This window comes from Hibiscus syriacus, unplaced genomic scaffold, assembly GCF_006381635.1.
Source record: "Hibiscus syriacus cultivar Baekdansim isolate YM2019G1 unplaced genomic scaffold, ASM638163v2 tig00109957_pilon, whole genome shotgun sequence".
Lineage (NCBI taxonomy): Eukaryota > Viridiplantae > Streptophyta > Magnoliopsida > Malvales > Malvaceae > Hibiscus > Hibiscus syriacus.
Genome location: NW_024062539.1, coordinates 662,774 through 673,842, shown reverse-complemented (window position 1 = coordinate 673,842; position 11,069 = coordinate 662,774).

The following is an 11,069-nucleotide window of genomic DNA, read 5'->3' as shown; positions in this document are numbered from 1 at the left end:
ATTGAATAAAAAAATTATTTTTTCAAAGCAAGTTAAATTTTGTTCACCCCTATTTCACTAGCGATGATAGTTTGTGATTCTGCAGGAAGAATCGTACTTTGGGGCTTTGTATAAATTCAAAGTTTAAAATCAAAAATTGATACTCTAAACCACATGTATAAGGTCATCTCCTCCTTAAGGCTTTAAAAATAAAATTAATAAATAAATAATATTTAAACTAAAAAATCCCTAAATTATAGTTTTTTTTTGTGATATGTACTTAAATTATTAATTTTTGATTAATCTAGGGTAATTACAAGTGGCAGTATTTGTTTTAGAGATTTTCAACAATTTAACAATAAATGCTTAAATACTCTGATAGTTGTTGATGTTCAAACACAAAACCTCTAAGGATAATAATCATCTTTTAATTACTAAAGTAACTTAAACCAATGAAATATTGACACATCACACAAAATTACATATTGATTTTGATAAAATAGTTTAAGAATTTAAAGAAAAAAGAATATAGCTTAAAATATAATATAAATACTTACAGTAATTATATTTTATAATTTAAAATTTATTTTGAAAAAAAATATGGGTTTAAGCAAAAATTACTAGTTTAAACCATAATGTCATCGAAAAACCCTAGTGCAAACCCTAATGGAGAGTCCCATAGAGGCCAAACCGACCTGCCACCGGAAGAATTTCCTCAGATTTCTAGCCTTCTGATTTTGGAAAGGTCGGGACCAGCGTTGGAGAATGACCGTGACCTGAAAAAGCAACGTAATGGGGATATGGAGATGGATGTATCACGTGGGAAGGAAGTTACTCTTAGAATATGCTCAAAGACCAATTATATATATGATGATTGTATTGTCATAGATTATTTACCGTATTTATTGAATAAAGGCATTACCATTATTTTTCTTTTGTTATATTTCTGTGTATTAAATAAACTAAAAGTTAATATTGTTCATATAATAATATGATTATTATTAAAAGATCCTTAATCAAATATTATTATGGGCATGGACAATAATAATACGCTTAAGACTAATATGTTATTGATTGATGGCAATGAGTTGTCATTGACATAGAGATGTCAGAATTGATACATGAATATATTGTTAGAGAACAATGTATTGGATTGACTTATCATGAGCATATGTCTAGGATTATTATGTAATGGTCACGATATTGCTCATGGTGACAACTATATGTATGATCCTTATACTTGAGATCATTACTATCTCAACATATATTGTTGTATGTTTTGATACAGTTAAACATGTTCCATAATTGGTTGCATTATAAAGACTGACATTGAACATATTATGATATATGTAGTGAGATGTGAATGATCAAGATAAGGTTTATCCTTCCTACATAATAGGAAATGTATCATAGGTCACTTGATTGAGTGAGACTAGAAATGCATGGTCATGCTCAAATAAGTTGATATGAGATATCATAGAGTATTCGTTTATTATAGTCTACTCTAAATATCAATAAATAATAGATGGACTTTACAAGTGTGACTATTTCAAGACTTGTGCATATTCTAAATATAAATGACAAAATGATATAATACATTAAAAAAGTTAGTCACGAACATGTCATGTCAAATCACGACTTCTTGTAACTTAGGTAACAATGATTTATTTCTAGATGTCACTCATTGTTTGTAATATTAGAATGGTTCTAATTATTACTACTAACGTTATAGGAACCTATAGGGTCACACCTAATGGTTGAAAAGAGCAATTCATAAATGTGTTACATATGTACAATTTGATTGTACATAAATAAAATGTGTAGTTAATATTAACATATATATATATATATACACGAGGAATTTTAAATACACATTAATACCGAATTTAATTAAATGATATACTTAAAGTAATTATACTCATTAAATTCAGATTAAAACTCTAATAGCTATGGTAACACATATAAAAGGGAGATGTTGGTCTAGCAATTGTTTACCCTCTTTACTGAAATTCTGAAACTCATAAAAACAATTTTCGAGAAAGAGTTTGCTTTCAATAGTTTTTCAACCGGGTGAACTGAGTAGAGGCTGAGACGATTATTTCGTAGAGGCTAGCATTCGAATCATTCGTGAGATTGTGAGTCGTTGTTGTATTGTTGCTTTTCAAGGAACCCAAGGTGAGAAATTGTATCTCTTCATCCCGATTTTAGTTTTTATCGTACATGGATCGCTAGTGAGACTCGTGTTTGTTTCTGTTGTGTCATGAGGTACGTCAATGGTCCCAACAATTATCGTCATAGAAGCTGAGGAAGGTCCTAATTTTGGCAAGAAGGAGATGAAGCAACATGCTAACGTTACAGATGACCAAGCTGGAGGGTCTACAGCCAAAGCTTCTTATGTCATCATGGTGCCAAGGACAACAAAGATGAATAAGGATAGCAAATCATGGTGTGATACGGATGACGTTAAAGTATTGGATGAAGATTGTATAATTGATGATACATGATTGATTACTACTATTTATTTCTCAGACAGAGTCCATGATCGGATTGATATGTGTGTGAAACAAGTTCTTATAATTAGACTATTGGACCAAACTATCGGTTATTGAACTTTGTTGTCGAAGTCCATGCTTTATGAAAGCATGTGGGCGATATATAGTTGGTTGATATGGAGAATAACTACTACCTGGTGAAGTTTTCTACTGGGGTTGATTATGGTAAGGTCCTAACAGCAGGACAATGGACGATTTATGGCAGATATTTAACGGTGCAACCTTGGAGTTGGTCGTTCTCGACTATAGAAAAACGCCATTTGCAAGTTATTGTTTGGGTGATATTGTCGGGGTTAACCTACTAGTACTATTCGAAAATGTTGTTCCGCAGGATTGTAGGAGTAGTCTGTAGAGTTGTGCCTGTAGACTATAATACGTAAGAGGCTTGTAGAGAAAAAATTATGTGGCTTGCAATGATCATCAATCTCAATAAACCATTGAAGTGGTGCATTGAAATTGATGGATTCATCCAAAAGTTAGAGTATGAAGGGCTAAACTGTAACACCCAACCCGTATCCGACCCAGATACGAATATAAGGTGTCACATTGACTTTTAAAACACTTTGACTCATTAAAAACGATTTAAACATTACAATGAAAATAAAACTTAATAAATCATAGTTAAAATACATATCAGAGTATCTAGACTTTACATTTACAATACATGGCAACAACATTCAATCACATAAAATTCCAAAAATTTTCTGATCTGATAATCTTCAGAAGTATGTTGTCATGTCCCTTGCTTACTCGGCTTAATCCTCGCATACTTTGAACCTACGTGTGAAAACATTCACACGCTAAGTCTATGACTTAATGAGCGATATAAAACAATTATGGAAATTTTGCAAAATAAATATTAGGTACAAAACACTACAAGTTCTATAATTTATAACATATCTTATAACATTGGTAACTTTATACTCATATTACTTTTACTTATATATTTCATATGAACTACATATAACTTATGCACTTTTTATTTAATATCAATTTGTTTAATTTATATTCATTTGTTTAGTTAGCCCAACGTATATTGCTGAGAACTCAAGGTATGTGAGTACATTGAGGTTGTGCACTAATGTTGTCACCACAGCTCGTAATTTGCACCAAAGTGAAACATAATTGTCCCGAAGGACCACATAAGTTTGTCCCGAAGGACCACATAGGTTTGTCCCGAAGGACCACATAGGATTGTCCCGAAGGACCACATAGAACCATCCACTCTTGGCATGCCAACTATTCCCTTAATTCTCATAAAATATACTTTGGGCTTTAGCTTTATAATTATGTTTCGTTTTACTCTTTAAAGTATGTCGTATTCATATAGAGTACATTCACATAGAGAATTCATTCATAACATTCCTTATAACCTTTCTCACTTATCTCTTATGTTCCATAGAACATATTCACTTAGCAAATATTCACATAACATTTCACATAGCACATTATCACATAGCATTATCAAATATTATTATTTATTTTTCATTTAATCATATATCACATACTTTCATAGTGATGCACAAAATTATCTCCTTTTACATATCCCTACACAAGTTATCCATTTACTTATATAAACCATATTCTCATAGAAATTATATATATATATATATATATATATATATATACTCATATCATTTTATTTTGTTCATAAATAATTGAGGTTGACTCCTCGCAAGCCATCCTCCATTCATAAATAATTGAGGTTGACTCCTCGCAAGCCATCCTCCATTCATAAATAAAATAAGCAAATAACACTCACATTTGCTTCAACTAAGCCCTAAGCAACACCTCTTTCACTTTAGATTACTAACTATGCATTTCCCTTCGTTCAACACTTGTGTCCAAACAAATCTACATATTAATATGACCCATGAATGTCAGAGCTCAATTACACCTACCCAATAATTTTTACTTAAACGAAATAAAAAACTTAATTTAACATTTCAAACTAATTAGTATTAATTCTCTGCTTACAGTATCGATACTTCTCTTCTATGGTATCGATACCCACTTCGGTACCGATACCATTTTAGCATTCTGGAAATCCCCTTTCAACTACAGTATCGATATCGTCCTCTTAGTGTCGATACATCTACATCGTTACCGATACTAATTCAATTAGCATTGATATTGTTCTTCGGTTCATACTAAATTCTTTAAATTTAACATTATAATATCGATAATGTTCTTACAGTACCGATACCCTTACCCAGAATTCTTCTGGTTCATTTAGAAAATTTACCCATCTTCACTTAAATCTCCTACTTTATAGCCCATTCATGCCTTTAATCTTACTTACACTTACCCCAACTAACTTATATACAATAATCCCCTTTAGATATCCAAATTTATCCATATAACTCTTAAGAATAAAAGTCATATCACTTCTTCAAACATATTATTAATCATTTTTATACTCTTAATCCATTAATTAAACCCTTGACAAGTCAAATATTCCTTTAGAATTCAAATATTCATTATTTCCTAATATTTCCCTCAAAAACCCATTTTACTAATTCACTAATAACTCATCATTCCTTTGGCTTCTAATTATCTTTAAGCTTCTAATTATCTTTAAGCTTTTAATTATCTTTAAGCTTCCTTAAGTTTCTTTACCACCCAATGATTAAAATCCAACTAAAAACGAAAGAAAAACTAGCTTGAAAGGTAACTCACCTTAGTATGGAGTTCCACGAGGAAGAAGGGAAGAAGAGAAGAGAAAGCTTCTAGACTTTTCCTTTCTTTCTTATCCCACTAATAAAGCCTTAGGAAAAATATTTTTAAAATTCTTTATGCTAAAAGACCATTATGCCCTACCATTTTTCCATCTTTGAAAATAAGTCCTAGACAAAAATTATCTAATCAGTCCTTGAACTTTTCAATTTATCAAAGATTAAACCACTAAATTTTCACTCTTTACACTTTAGTCACTGACCCTTATTTGGGATGTTACAAATCTCCCCCTTAAGAAAATTCGTCCTCGAATTTTAGATGTACAAAGAGACAAAAAACTTATTTCCTTATGCCCATTTCACGCTTCTATGTTATTTCTTCCACTTGTGACTTCCCAAAGAATTTTAACTAACAGATTCATCTCATTTCTTAATTATTTACTTCATATACTAAGATCTATACTTGTTCTTCTTTATGGTTCAGGACAAATTGAACTTCTATTTTTCCTAATGCTATGATGCGAGAAAGATCTGATCAATATTTCTTGAATATCGAAACATGGAAGGCATTGAATTTTCTTTCAAAGCGAGACTTCGAAAAAAACTTTATCATTTACTTGGAATTCAATTTCCTTTCTCTTCAAACCCGTATAAAACTTTTGTCGATCATCATCTATCTTAAGATTATCTTTGTTAATCTTCACTTATCTTAAACTTCTTTAATCTAATCTGGCAATACTAAATATCGATCTTTCAATTCTAACAACTTAATGATGTCCCATATCTTCTTCTACGAAAACTTCATATAAAGCTATCTTGAAAATTTCATAACTTGCGGACATGTCACTCATTTAAAAATCAACTTGATTAGAACTCTCTTTCATGGCATATAAACATTCATTAAACTTTAAGTCTCTGATTCCTCCTTTTTCCTATGTATGCCATATTGGACAAGCACTAAAATTTATCTTTCTTTTAACTTTACCCTATCTGATATTGCATTAACCTTTCATGATTGTAACGCTAAATACGTCCATAATCTTCAAAGAATCAATCCAATTCCTTTCTTGTCACTCTTTCAATTCCACATATACTCTTGACTTTTGAGATCTAAAAAATTATAACATTATTCATCACATATATATTGGTGTACTAATAAAATATTCCCAATCATTTCTAACTCGATATCTTTTTTCGGTTGATTCCTTTCATACTTCTCTTATTGTTAACAACATAACTAAAACTTTTCTTCTTGTGCAAACTCACATTACTATAACTCACATAATTTTTTCCCTAATGCTAATTACTTACCGTGGAACTTGTATCAATATTCATTGGTATTTCAATCAACTATATATCACTTCTTTAATATACCTACCCTTATTCTCTTAGTTGAGTTTACCTAGCCAAGAAATACAACTTTAGAAAATCCACCATTATACCTGGTCAACTTAACATACCATTTTTCCCTTGATCTATTAAACTTGATCACACATGCCATAACATAACTTCTAAAATTTGAATAACCTGGTCGAGCCCACTATCAATCAGAAAATGAACAATAGTGCCAAAATTAGATCAAATTTCGAAGGCCTTGCTCCAATAATTCCAAAACCTTGAAGTAAACTTTAGATTCCATCTAATACAACTAAAACTGACACTCCATGAAGTCTAACTACTTCAATAAAAAAATCAGTTCGAACATGAATGAAATATGCGGTCTTTGATAATGGCTCCACAATTACCCAATGAATCATTTTTGATCGATGTCAAAGGTAACCCAAATATGAAATTCATTGAAATCCTTTCTCTTTTCTACTGAGAACGGAAAATTGTTTACTTTTCCAAATTTATTTAATACCTTAATTTCAACACATCAAACTTATCTGCTGCATCCATTTAAAATCCTTTTTGTACTTGGTTATCTAAACCTTTCACTTTAATTTCTTATGTCTTTACTAATATAACATATCCTATACTTTTTCATTTTCTCGATTTCCTTTTCATATCCTTAACATGTACTTATATATATTCTTCTATTATTCTATTAAATAAACTTAAACTTTCATCTGTCTTCATTACATTATCTTTTTCTTCCAACAGATAGTCAACGATCAACATAACATATCAATTTCCATATCTTTCTTATGATCTCTAAAAGTCTTAACCTTTTTCTTTGTCTTATTTTTGACTTGGTAATTTGACCAACCCTTCAGGTTCTCTTCTTCAACTTCAATGCAGTCAATCCAATATTTTTTTCATCATCTTTAAGCAATATTTGCTAACTTTTACTCATAACTCAAAAACTTTCCTTCTTTATTCAAAAACTTACTTGTAACCTAGATCATCTCTTTTTCTTATACTTCAATATTCTTTTCATATCAATAGAAGAAACGACATCTTACTACTTGTACTCATTACTGCTTATCTATTTTATTGCACCTACTTAACTTTGATAGCTTACCCTACTTGTACAGAACACTATTCTTAATAATCCCTACTTACGTTTCTCCACTTGAATCTTCAAGAACTAGATTCAAATATGCACCTAATCATTTACGATACTCTTTCTTACGAGTCTTCTAATCCAGTTTATAGAATTGATATTTAAACCTGACTTCTTATCGATTAACAATTTTTAACTCCTTATTTGCTTATCGAAATAATTTCTTTTACTTCGAACGAAACCCAATTACTTTTTATTCAGATCTTATTATTACTTATCTTGCATTTTCTTGTTTCTTGCAATCCAAATAACTATTTCCTTCACTACTAATAACTTGCTTAGTAGTGAGGAATCAAATTAACTTTTCCACTTCCAGCCACTCATCCTTAACTTCTTTATGAAGTTTAAATCATTAATCATGATTCTACTTCATGTCTTTATTTTATCTCACCAATATATTTGGCTTAACAACTAAATATATCTAATTTGTAACCATGATTATTCTAACTTCCCAGAAGAGGATACTTGATCTTCTTTTCTACTTTACTTTGTAAACTATATCCATCCATAAGTTCATAATAATTACCTCTAAACATCCTCGTTGGAAACCTCTTTACTCTCTTTATCACATGTGATCTATCTTACACGTGCTCAACCTCTTAGCAATGAAACTACTCTATCAAACTTATCCATTTCAGAATAGTAGAGACCATCCAACCAAATTTTTCTCTTCACTAAACAAAGATCCGCATAATCATAACCTTCTTTAGCTACTTCATTTAATTCAGGTACTCCTAAACTTTCAACTCTTTAACAACATTTATTCTAATAACTTGAAGAACTAAATGATTGAAATTGCTTAAAAATCATATACATCTTTCATAAAGTACTCACTGAGGCGTATGTTATTCACTTTACCATATTACTGCTTCACTTATTAACTATAATTCTCTCTTCACTTCGGAAGAACCCTTAGTCTTACATCTCTTAATATCAAATTACTTAACTATATCAACAAGGACAATATACACATTACACTATCAGATAAGAGATACTTATTATTTCGTTGTCATGTACAAACCAAACATTTTTCACATTCGACCTACTAGTCTATTTCGAAAACTTGACTCAACCTAAGCTCTGATACCATCAAATGTAATACCCCAACCCATATCTGACCCAGATACAAATCTAAGGTGTCACATTGACTTTTAAAACACTTTGACTCCTTAAAAAATGGTTTAAACTTGACAATGAAAATAAAACTTAATAAATCATAGTTAAAATACATATAAGGGTGTCTAGACTTTACATTTATAGTACATGCCAACAACATTCCTAGAACACAATCACATAAAATTCCAAAAATTTTCTGATCTGATAATCTTCAGAAGTATGTTGTTCTGTCCCTTGCTTACTCGGCTTACTCCTCGCATACTTTGAACCTACGTGTGAAAACACTCAAACGCTAAGTCTATGACTTAGTGAGTCATTATGAGCGATATAAAAAATAAAACAATTATGGAAATTTGGCAAAATAAATATTAGGTACAAAACACTACAAGTTCTATAATTTATAGCATATCTTATTAACTTTGATAACTTTATACTCATGTTACTTTTACTTATATATTTCATATGAACTACATATAAGTTATGCACTTTTTATTCAATATCAATTTGTTTAATTTATATTCATTTGTTTAGTTAGCCCAACATATACTACTGAGAACTTAAGGTATGTGAGTGCATTACGGTTGTGCACTAATGTTGTCACCACAGCTCGTAATTTGCACCGAAGTGTCACATAATTGTCCCGAATGACCACATAAGTTTGTCTAGAAGGACCACATAGGTTTGTCTCGAAAGACCACATAGGATTGTCCCGAAGGACCACATAGAACCCTCGACTCTTGGCTTGCCAACTATACCCTTAATTCTCATAAATATACTTTGGGCTTTTGCTTTATAATTATGTTTCGTTTTACTCTTTAAAGTATGTCGTATTCATATAGAGTACATTCACATAGAGAATTCATTCATAACATTCCTTATAACCTTTCTCACTTATCACTTATGTTCCATATAACATATTCACTTAGCACATATTCACATAACATTTAACATAGCACATTATCACATAGCATTATCAAATATTATTATTTATTTTTCATTTAATCATATATCACATACTTTCATAGTGATGCACATAATTATCTTCTTTTACATATCCCTACACAACTTATCCATTTACTTATATAAACCATATTCACATAGAAACTTCATATATATATTTATATACTCATAACATTTTATTTTGTTTAGAAACAATTAAGGTTGGCTCCTCACTAGCCATCCTCCATTCATAAATAAAATAAGTAAATAACACTCACTTTTTCCTCAACTATGCCCTGAGCAACACCTCTTTCACTTTAGCTTACTAACTCTGCATTTCCCTTCATTCAACACTTGTGTCCAAACAAATCTACATATTAATATGACCCATGAATGTTATAGCTCAATTACACCTACCCAATAATCTTTACTTAAACGAAATAAAACACTTAATTTAACATTTCAAACTAATTAGTATCGATACTCTGCTTACAATACCGATAGTTCTCTTCTATGATACTGATACCCACTTCGGTATCGATACCATTTTAGCATTCTGAAAATCCCCTTTCAACTACAGTATCGATATTGTCCTCCTAGTATCGATACCTCCACATCGGTATCGATACTAATTCAATTAGTATCGATATTGTTCTTCAATTCATACTAAATTCTTTAAATTTAACATTATAGTATCAGAACCTGTAGCATCCCAATCATCAGGTTAGTGACTAGAATGTATGAATTTTAAACTCAGTGGTTAAATTATAATATTTTGGAAAATTCAAGGATTTATGGTGATATTTTTGTATAGGGCTTGATAGTAATTTTGGATAAGTGAAGAGGGCATTATGGCATTTTCTTGTTAAAGGATAATTATCTCTTTTATTTAAGGGATAAACACGTAGATTTAGAGATATGTGTAACCCTTTCTTTCTATCTTCTTCTTCTTGTCGTGAACTACTACATCTAAATGTAAGTTTTGTAAATTTGTTGGTTTCCTTAATTTTTGGTTTTGTAATAAAATATTGGATGTTATATAAGCTTAAGGAAAGCTTGTATAGTAGTAAAACATCAAGATGAGAAAATTAGAAATGAAATTGTAAAATGGGTGTTGAAATGAATTTTTGTTATATAGTAGTTATTGGAGTTGTATGGGTGAATTTGACTTGTCAATGATTAAACTAAAGAGTTAGGAGTAATAGAAATGATTAAGAACTTGGTTGAAAATATGGTATGATTTTTAGATGTAAGTGTTTTAATGAGATTTTGTATGTTTAAGAGTAGTAAATGAAGACAAGT